The sequence below is a fragment of the Pongo pygmaeus genome, chromosome 20 (assembly GCF_028885625.2).
Source record: "Pongo pygmaeus isolate AG05252 chromosome 20, NHGRI_mPonPyg2-v2.0_pri, whole genome shotgun sequence".
In the NCBI taxonomy this organism is placed as follows: domain Eukaryota; kingdom Metazoa; phylum Chordata; class Mammalia; order Primates; family Hominidae; genus Pongo; species Pongo pygmaeus.
This window is the reverse complement of record NC_072393.2, coordinates 38,978,140-38,989,692: the sequence shown is the minus strand read 5'-3', so window position 1 is coordinate 38,989,692 and position 11,553 is coordinate 38,978,140.

The window sequence follows — 11,553 nt, the reverse complement described above, 5'->3', positions numbered from 1 at the left end:
TGCATTCGGCATCCTGGCCAGGCCCTGCCCGGCCTTAGAGGTCAGCCCAGCTCTGTGGCCGACTGTCCCAAGCATGACATGGGAACAACAAAGCCCTCCATCAATGCACATCCCACTCAGCATTGAGGGACCAGACCCAAATAGAAAGTGAAGCAAGTATTCAAATACTTTGATTTCCTGAATCCACACTTAAATGCTGGCTAGAATCACAATCAGAGGAGGTTGTGTGTGTGGGTGCCCCCAACTTCATGGACAGAAACGTCCTCCCCCGCCCCAGGCCTTTGAGGAGGATGGAATGAGGGAAAATGGAGCAGGCTTCTGTTGGAGGATGAGGGACTCACTGAAAATCCGCTTGTCATGGCCCCTGTGGCCCCCAGCGCCCCTCACACTTCTTTTGTCCCTCATCCTAGGTGGCTGCGGGAACGCCTTTGTTTTGTGTTCAATATGGGTGAATATATACATATAAATTAATACTTGAAAGATCGGTATAAGCGAAACTGTTTCAGGAAGCCACATTGCAATGTGATTAGTATTGGTATTCATGATTTAACATTTATTTTCCCACTAGATGAAGTTTCTAAGATTTGCAAGGTACATGTCAAGGACGGGTGTATAAATGGATTTTTATTTATTCACAACTCCAAGACTAATTGCTTCTCTTTGCCTCAAGGCCATGAGATTGGTTTTAATATGACACTTCAAAAGTATTCATGGAACTACAGAGATACTAAGTGTCATTGTTTAAGAGACAAATCTCACCATGGTACTGATGACCCTGAAAGTAGGATATTCTACTTTATTTTAAATTCCTACGTGTTTTTTTTTAAGAGTTTCACTTTATACCAATTATAATAAAAATGTACAATTTAGTGGAAACAAGAACTGGACGACTTTTATTTCCTTAATATGGCTGGGGACTTTGTTTCTGTATTCCTGAATCCTTTTATTTAAGAGCTGAGCTTTATACGTGTCATTAAGAACAGTAAGTTTGGGTCACAATTTATTCTCAAGTGTTTTAAAAGTTCCTAGCTAAATGTCACCCATCTCTTCCACTGGGAGACTTGGATATGGACAGCGATAGGTATTTAATGATCTGTGGTATATAATGCAATGGTGATGCATTTTTTAATTGAAAGATGTAGAATTTGGACTGAGAACATATTGAAACATCTTGTGGAGTACGTCCTGTTTCATTACTGTGGTTCAAGAGATGACATCGGATGTGAGTCCAATCAGAACTTGCTCTATCATTAAGAGTTGACTGGCACTTAAGCCATTACAGTTCATGGTTTAAAAAGCAGATTCAAACGTGTGCTCTCACACAGTGGGGCATTTGCAGGATGTAAAACCCATGGCAAGACCTCAGGTTTCCAGATGTTTCAAGGTGGCTTCCAATGTGATGTTGTTCTTTGTTGCTATTGCTCTTTGCAGGCTATGTTTAAAAATTAGGATCTTAATTAGGAAGGGAAAATGAACCCAAAATGAGATCACAGACTCTGCTGAACCCAACCTTCTCAGCAAGGCTATATTCAGACAAGCAGATGAACAGACTGAGAGACCTGCCTGCTGCTGTCTCCAGGAGGGAGGACTGGGGTTTTAGCACAGGGTTGTCTCTTCCCCCACCCCTAGGCTTCCTGGGGTGCTGGTCAGTCCTTCTTAGATCTGTGCTCACCTCAGGCTCCAGAGATGGCTCCTGTACAGGCTAGGAATAAGCCAGCCTGGACAAGAGCTCACGGTCACACCCACCTGGCCTCCACCTCTACCCTGGGAATTCCCCCAATCTTCCCTCATAGTTAGGACCCCAGAGAATCTGGAGACTAAAGGGAGTGATGAAACATGGGACTGTTAGTCCCCTCACCTGTCCCCCCACCCAAATTGCCCCTGCCCAGTCCCTGGCACCACGTTCAGTGGGCACTCAGGGCTCCTAGTGGGCAGGAAGGCAGGGGTTGCCTTTCTACCTTCTGCCAACAGCCTGGGTGTGCCATTCAGAACCAAACCAACCCTGCCGGCCCCGGGAGCCAGCACTGGGGTGAGAACGAGACGAGACCAAGACCTCCTGACCAGGAATTTTAACATTTTTGCAGCCTGTGGGGGAGCCAGCAGCCCCCTAAATTGCTCAAAACTGCATTTGAGCCTTTCCCATCAAATTCTCAAATGCTATATGGATTTGGGTGCAAGTAGCAAAGGCTGCAACAGAATAGCTTCATGATAGAACATCTGATTCACTGAATGCGCCTAGAGGTGAATCAGTGGATTGGAATACTATTCAAGGATCAGCTCTCCCCAAATTTCCTCCGCCATCCTCAGCACGTTGGCCTGTTCTCATGCCAGCACTTCTCTGGTCTCAAAATGAACAGAGCTCAAAGCTTCACACCTGCCTGGACACCTATGGAAAACAAGGGAATTATCCTAGTGGCTCCCACAGCCCTCCTTGTCATGTCCTATTGGCAAAAACTGGGTCACATGCCAAGTTGCAAGCCAATGGGACCGCTGCCCTGAACCCCTGGGAGGGAAGTGGGTACTGGGCAAAGTCAGACTTTCCCTGGGGGTGGGGGTGGGGGGTGGTGGGGAGGAGAGGATGGATTCTGTGTTGAGGGCTGGGGCCCCTGAATGTTTTAAGCACAGAACCCTGAGCTGGCCTGACACTGGGGAGAGTTCAAGAGCACTCCCAGGGACCCGTAGCCCTTCTTGTGCAACAGTGCTGAAAAGATTTTTGGAACAGATTAGGCTGTTGCAGTCAAGGGATGCCAGGGAGGCCCTCTCCAGGGGGGTCAGGGGAGTCCTCCACTTTTCTCAATCAATATAAGCCCAGACGGGATCCGTGGGAGAATGGCTTTCCATAGAGTCTTGCCCCAAGTGACTGTGTGTGGCTGCCACTCTGGCTCCAAGTGACCACCTGAGGCTCTGCAGATACATTTGCAAGGGTCCAAAGAAGTTTTTCCCATGAAAAAAGTTTAGACAATGAGAGTGGCCTTTGTTCCGTCAGAAACCCAGGGCTCTCCTTCCTTGGACCCAAGCCCAGTACATGGAGCCTAATTCCTTCTCCTTGGGCCTGCCCTGTAGTAGACAGTCTGTGCAGGGCATCAACTTGAGAATCTTGAGTGCAGCTGGTTGACCTTGGGCTTTGCCTCTCCGGTCTCAGTGTCCTCCTATGTAGTGTGGGAACAGAGATAGGACCTAACGGGTGGGGTTGCTGGAAGAATTAAATGGGAGAACACAGCAAAGCAAAGAACTCGGCCCAGCCAGTGCGAGTGCTCTGTAAGTAGCAGCTGTTGTTTAGAGCTGATGGCTGATTTCCTCTTCCAACATGCCTCCCGTCAAGCCATGGTTTCAGCCCCACCCCTCAGGTACCGTTGCCCAGAGCCCACCCACAAGAGGTGCACAGGAGCACAGGAAGCTGAGTACAGCAGAGTCCCCTTTCACTTTTTTTGTTTGTTTAAGAGGATGGGGCTGACTCCATTGCCCAGATTGGAGTGCAGCAGCATGATGATAGCTCCCTGCAGCCTCAAACTCTTGGGCTCAAGCGATCCTCCCACTTCAGCCGCCTGAGTAGCTGTGACTATAAGCATGCACCACCACATCAGGGGCCAATTTAAAAATCTTTAGTAGGCCAGGCACAGTGGCTCATGCCTACAATCCCAGCATATTGGGAGGCCAAGGCAGGCGGATCACCTGAGACCAAAAGTTCGAGACGAGCCTGGCCAACGTGGTGAAACCCCGTCTCTATTAAAAATACAAAAAGTTAGCTGGGCATGGTGGCGTGTGCCTGTAATCCCAGCTACCTGGGAGGCTGAGGCAGGAGAATTGCTTGAACCTGGGAGACAGAGGCTGCAGTGAGCCGAGATTGTGCCATTGCACTCTAGCCTGGGCAACAAGAGCAAATCGCCATCGTAAAAAAAAAAATCTTTAGTAGAGAAATGAGGTCTTGCTATGTTGCCCAAGCTGGTTTCAAACACCTGACCTCAAGCGATCCTCCTGCCTTCTCCTCCGAAAGTGCTGGGTTTACAGACACGTGCCCAGTGGAGTCCATTTGAGTGCCTCCTTGACTCCAGAATTGACAAACAAGTCAGCAAGACAAACATGTATACATTACAGGGGAGAACGTAAACTCTGCCTAACATTTAAAGATAAAATACAAGACTCCAGAGAAATGTCATGATTGCTTTGGGCTGTGCCCCTGGGGTTGGGCCGGGAAGTGTCCCCAGGCTCCTCTGTCCCCAGGGCCCTAGCAGGTGGGTGGGATGGATGATCCAGGCCCCGGAGGCAAAGCAAAGTGCGGCTCAAGGGAGGAGCCCCAGAGCACAGTGCAGAGTCGGCTGGTGAATTCTTATTTTTCAAGCTGTGAAACTCTGTACTGTCTTTTATTTTATTTTTATTTTTTGAGACAGAGTCTCACTCTCCCCCCCGGGCTGGAGGGCAGTGGCACAATCTCAGCTCAGTGCAACCTCTACTTCCCAGGTTCAAGCGTTTCTCCTGCCTCAGCCTCCTGAGTAGCTGGGATTACAGGTCTGCGCCATGACACCCGGCTAATTTTTGTATTTTTAGTAGAGATGGGGTTTCACCATGTTGGCCAGGCTGGTCTCAAACTCCTGAGCCCAAGTGACCCGCCTGCCTCAGCCTCTCAAAGTGCTGGGATTTCAGGTGTGAGCCACTGTGCCCGGCCTCCATGTACTGTCTTTTAAAAAAGTATTTAAAAATATAAATAAAGAATACATCATCATCATCATCAAAAAATAATGTATTACCATAAAATGTACAAAAGGGAAACAAAAGTCCTCTGTCTCCCCTTCCCAGAAAGAACTGTGTCAATGATTTGACGTTTGTCCATCTAGTTTTTTTTTCTATTTATATACACACAGGTGTGCAGGCACACACAGACACACAACTACACAGACTCACACAGATACACACATGCAATGGCCTGGTGTGGTGGCTGATGCCTGTGATCCCAGCACTTTGGAAGGCTGAGGAGGGCAGATCACTTGAGGTCAGGAGTTTGAGACCAGCCTGGCCAACATAATGAAACCCCGTCTCTACTAAAGATACAAAAACTAGCTGGGCATGGTGGCAGGCACCTGTAATCCTGGCTACTGGGGAGGCTGAGTCAGGAGAATTGCTTGAACCCAGGAGGTGGACGTTGCAGTGAGCCAAGATCTCTCCACTGCACTCCAGCCTGGGTGACAGAGTTTTTTGTAAAACAAACAAACAAACAAAAAAAAACACACACACACACGTGCAAATACACACAGTCAATGACACACATACAGAAACACAACTATAGACACAATTGCACAGACACAGACATGGACACACATACTAACAAATATGCAGAGACAAGGACATACAGTTGCACAGATACGCAGACACACATGCACACACATACAAGCGACACAAAGAGACACACACGTACCCATACCACACCCACACACACAGTCTACAGACACAGACATGCACAGAACCATAGGTAAAAAGACACCTACACACACACCTGAGCACACAGACGTGCACACAGGCACTCACACGTGTGCTTTTAAAGTATGGGATCAACCTATTCATACTGATTCACAGCCTGCCTTTCCTCTATCATGCATGCATTTCACAATGTAAAAAATAATGTAACAGACACCCAGATGTAACAAACCATTTTGAATATTTGCTTCAGATTCCTCTTTAAAAAACAATACGAAATGATACAGATGTGTTAAACCCCTCCCTTCCTCCCCAGCCAGTTGTATCTCTCCTGTGCACCCTTTTATACTTTTTGCAACATTGGAATATGTTCATAAACAATGGTAACATTTGTGTAGGTTTTAAACTTGTACATGAATGGGGTGGAAGTGTGTATCCTTTTGTATCTTGTTTGTTGCCTCTTGCTGTTCTCACATCACTGAGCATGGGAGGCACCCTCCCTTGTCACTCCTTTGATCCACATGGGGCCTCCGTCTCCTGCTCTTTGTCCCCTCCCTCAACCAGCTCCCTGTCACCCTTCTCTCCCTCCTCCCTTCCCTGTCCTCTCTCTCTTCTTCTTCTCCTCCTCCCCCTTCCCTCCTCCCTCCCTCCTTCGTCCTCGTCTCCCTCCCTCCATCCCCCACCACCTCTAGGCAATGCAAGCCTCTGGCTGAAAAGCTAGAAGGTCACCCAAGGAAGTGCAAAAAAGAAAAAGCATCTTGATATGTTTCATAATATTATCGCCCTCTGAATTTTTACAGTTCTGTTTTTACATCTAGGTCTCTCATTCTTTTGGAATTAACTTCTGCCTATGGTTTGAGGTCTGCATCTAAAAAAGAATTTATTTTTCAAAATGGCTAGGCAGTCTTCCAAAGGAATCAACTCGTAACAATTGTATTTATTAGGATTTTAACTGGAATTGGGGAGAATTGAGGGCTTCTGATTTTTACTTTATTACAGAAAGAATATGGGAATACAGATACTTTGTAAAAAATTAAAACATCGATTCTTTTAGTAATTAGAACTAATTACAAATTAATCCCCCACACCCTGGCAATCTCATTTTCTTCTTCCTAGGGAACCTCTGTTTGGTGTGTGTGATAGGTTAAATTATTGATTCCAATTTTTCCCTGCCCTGTAGTACCTAGAGACAACTGCACCCTTGCCACAGCTTCGTGGTTGGCAGAAATAACTTCTCCACACCCTGATACTGGGCTTCACCAAGCGGGAGTTAGTAGGTAGTGGCTTTACGGAGAGGCTTAAAGTGTGCTTCTGTGGCTGGACTTGGAGTTTCTGCTGTGGCCATAAGAATAAGCTCCAGGCAGCTGCAGACTGGAGCCATCGAGTGGGATACACAGGGTGGGGTTGCATAAGCCTCCCACAAACACAGGAGAAATTCGTGCTTATCACTGTATGCCACTGAAATTGTGTGTGTCTTTGTCACACGGCAATAGCTGACTACTATAAACTATATATCTCTGTGTGTGTGTGTGTGTGTGTGTGTGTGTATACGCATCCATACACGAATTAGACTGGGATGATATACATGTTACTCTATTATTTATAATTATATATAATCATATGTTATATATACTATAGATATTATGTAAAGTTATGTATGTGTGTGTATTACATATCTTGGCCCACCCCTAACATTTTCAGGGCCGAAAAGAAGAGGATAAATAGAGATCCACATATCATATGTCTAAATACCTAAAAGGTGTAAATCAAGCTAGCAACTATTTAATAACATACATTATATTCTCCCACCTTGACGAATATACCTTCATAATGACCTGGAAGACCGGGTTCAGTCTGGAATTCTTGGATTCCTTGGAGTGGGGTGCTGGAATGTGCTGACTTGGGAAGAGCTGGCTGTATTAGTCCATTCTTGCATTGCTATAAAGAAATACCTGAGACTGTGTAATTTATACAGAAAAGAGGTTTCATTGGCCCACAGTTCTGCAGGCTGTATAGGAAGTATGGCTGGGGAGGCCTCAGGAAACTTATAATCATGGCGGAAGGTGAAGGGGAAGCAGACACATCACATGGATGGAGTAGGAGCAAGAGAGTGAGGGGGAAAGGTGCTACGCACGTTTAAACAACCAGATCTCGGGAGAACTCACTCACTATCATGAGAACAGCACTAAGAAATGATGCTAAACCATTCATGATAAACCACCCCTGTGATCCGATTACCTCCCATCAGGCCTCCCCTCCAACACTGGGGATTACAATTCAACATGAGATGTGGTAGGGGTTACAGATCCAGACCATATCACTGGCCCTTTCCATACATGGGGAAACCGAGGCCCAGGGAGGTGAAGCAGCTCCCCCCAAAGCCCAAAGGTAAGTCCAACATGCCTTTCTCTTCCGACCTGCTGCATAGCCACACTGTTTGGAGGGGTTGGTTCATGTGTATAGTTTGGCTGCTATTGAAGAACTCTAGGAATGACTTAAGGAGGGCTAATTATTTCTTAGAACTCGTTGAGCTGAGGCCATCATGGGTTAGAAGGCATGCAGCCAGGGTCTGCCTTGTGAGCTATTTAACGATGTCCTTAAAACCCTGGTGCCTGTCCCCACGATCTGCTTTTCTGGACCTAAGTGACCACAAAGTCCCAGCCAACCAGCCCCAATTCCAGCAGGCTGTCCAGCTGACCAGGCTAAACCCTCTCTAGAGAGGCAGGGAGAGAAAAGGGACCCAGCTCCTCCAGGATTCTGGTATGCCTCTCCCTGGGGGATCTTAGAAGAAGATTAGATTATACAGCTGTCTGGGCACAGTGGCTCACACCTGTAATCCCAGCACTTTGGGAGGCCAAGGTGGGTGGATCACTTTAGGTCAGGAATTCAAGACCAGCCTGGACAACATCTCTACTAAAAATGCAAAAATCAACCAGGCATGGTGGCACATGCCTGTAATCCCAGCTGAGGCAGGAGAATTGCTTGAACCCAGGAGGCAGAGGTTTCACTGAGCTGAAATTGTGCCACTGCAATCCAGCCTGGGTAACAGAGCAAGACTCTGTCTCAAAAAAAAAAAAAAAAAGATTACAGCGTCCACTGTCACAGTTGGTCTTGGAGCTGCAACAGATACTCAGCTTCTCTCCTCCTTATTATCTCTTCAGGACTCCTGCACCGTCCGCAAACAGCAACCTGGTCTCAGGGGCTTACCTGGTGGAGAAACCAGATCTTCATCCCTAAGGGGTCTGAGACTCTGGCCAACATCACCTTCTCAGGCCAGAGTTGCTGCACTTGCCCATTCACTGTCAAAACTGGGCAGTGGAGTACTGAAAAGCATCCAAGTGGACTAACCAGGCACCAAATAGATTTCTCCCAGCCCCACTGTATAATAAAAATGCTCCCTCTTGCTGATGATCAGGGCTTGTGGTCTGGCTCAGATCCTGTGGCAGGAAACGCAAACCTATGCTCAGAATATGTATTTATTCCTGACAAAATGAGTCACTACTTCTTCCAGGATGAAAGTAATCCAGTATGGTCAGCTTACCACCAAGTGAAGGGTGGGTGTCCTCATGGAATGGTGGTGCATTCCGGACTTAGCATCGGTCTCTGCTGCTGGAGAATCGGAGATCTGGCAGCAGCAACAGCAGCTAGGTCAGCCATGCTGAGTGGGAACCCATGCTGTTGGACCCATACATAGCCTCCATCCCTGTCACCACGTCCTCCTCGTGTGTGCTTTTTGTACCAGCCATGAAGAGGCCAATGACAGAAGCTGGCTGATGTCACTTAGCTAAGTTGCCAAGAGGGCAACTCGTCTTGCTTGCTGGTGTCTTAGCCCAAGCAGCCTAAAGTGTCCAGGCAGCAACCACAGCTTACAGTTCCACAGGGCTCTTGCTGTGTACATTGACAGATACATTGCTCATGTGGGAAGCAGGATTTCCAAAGCCTCAGAGCCCAAGTCTGTGGGAACAAGAAGCACATGTTCTCCAAGTGGGCAGATGAGCATGAGGGCAAGCAGGACCTCTTGCATCTACTCTTTGGTTCCCAGACCCATCTTACCTAGGACATAGGGCACTGGTTTCCTATTGCTGCTGTGAGAAACCACCACAGATCTGGTGAGTTAGAACAACATAAATCTATTACTTTATAGCTCAGGAAGTTGGAGTCCAACATGAGTCTCCCAGGCTGGAAATTAAGGTGTAGGTAGGGCTGCATTCCCTCTAGAGGCTCCAGGGAGGAAGATGTCCTTGTCTTTCTCAGCTTCAAGGGGCCTGTTGCTCCCTTGGCTCATGGCTCCCTCCATCTTCAAAGCCAGCAAAGGCTGGTTGAGTCCATTTCACACTGCATCACTCCCACAGTGACTCTCCTGCCTTCCTCTTGCAGCTAGGAGAACCCTTGTGATTACATTAGCCGCCCCTCACCCCCAGGTAATCCAGGATAATTTCCCCACGTCAAGATCCTTCACTTCATCACATCCTGTCAAGATGGTCCTCTTTGCCATGTAAGGTTACATAACCACGGGTCCTGGGAGTCAAGATGCAGATCGCTCTGGGGGAAAAGGGTGGTCATTCTGCCTACCACACCCAGGTAGACCCATGTCCACCTGTTGTTCATTTAAGGTACCTACTTTTATCTGGAGAACGGCACCTCATCTTTGCAAAAAGTTGTGATTTTTAACGGGCCCTTCCATTGCTTATCAGATTAGCAGATTCGGAGGGATACAGTAGATGATATGACCAGCCCACCCTTGCACCTCTTTTCTGTAAAGTGAGTCCCTTTATCTGATGCAATGGCACGTGGGATGCTGCGCCGTGCATCAAACACTCTGTAAGCCCTTAGGCTTGTGGTCTGGCTCAGGCCCTGTGGGCAGGAAAGGCAAACCCATCCTCAGACTTTGTGTTTATTCCTGACAAAATGAATCACTGCTCCTTCCAGGATGAAAGGGATCCAGTGTGGTGGGCTTGCCACCAAGTGATGGGTTGGTGTCCTCACGGAATGATGCTGCATTTGGGACTTAGCGTGGGTCTCTGTTACTGGAGAATTGGAGATTTGGCAGCAGCAATAGCAGCAGCTAGATCAACCATGGTGAGTGGGAGCCCCTGTTGCTGGACCCATGCATAGCCTCCATCCCTGTCACCACATCCTCCTTGCGTGTGCTTTTTGTACCAGCCATGAAGAAGCCAATGACAGAAGCTGGCTGATGTTGCGTACCCAAGTAGTTCTGCCTACTTGGTTGCTTGGTGCCTCTTCCAATGAGTGCTAATGTGAGAGACAGACATCGTCACACTTTGTGCCAAGTCCCATCCACATGACCTCCCCTTGTCTCCTAACTTCTAATCTTTCTCCTTCTAGGCTCCTGACTATCTGGCCAAGCCATTGGCCACTGCCTATGAGTCCATGTATATTCTGAACTCAGGCCATTTCCCTTTTCACCAAAGTGGATGACCAGTGTCTAAAGCTCTACCCAGTGGGAGGATTTCACTTTACCACCATCTTTCCAGGCCACTCCTGGGTGGAGCTGTGGTGCACACACCATCCACTGCTGCAGTGCAGACACCATCAGCTTTTATTTTGAATTTTTATTAAAAAAAAAAAAGATATAGGGGTCTTGCTGTGTTGCCCAGGCCTGCCTAACTCCTAGCCTCGAGCAATCTTCCTGCCTTGGCCTCCTGAAGTGCTGGGATTACAGAGGTGACCACTGTACCCTGGTCACCATCCACTTTTTTTTTTTTTTTTGAGACGGAGTCTCACTCTGTCGCCCAAGCTGGAGTGCAGTGGCACGATCTTGGCTCACTGCAACCTCCGCCTCCCGGGCTCAAGTGATTCTTGTACCTCAGGCTCTGGAGTAGCTGGGATTATAGGTATGTGCCACCATGCCTGGCCACCATCCACTTTTTACCTGCTTCTGCACAAGCCAACACATCTGTGAAACAAGCTCTAGCCTTTTCCTCTTTCATTAGCTGATCATGCCCCTCACCATATGGCTTCAGAGGTAAACTGAGGAAGAGGTCTCAGTGCAGCAGTGGGGATCCCAAGGGGCCCAGGCTCCCTGCTCACACAGCTCACTTGTGTCCTCCCACCCTGCTCACACTAGATCCTGGGTGTACCCCTTCTATCTTATTATTACTATTTAGAGACAAGGTCTTACTC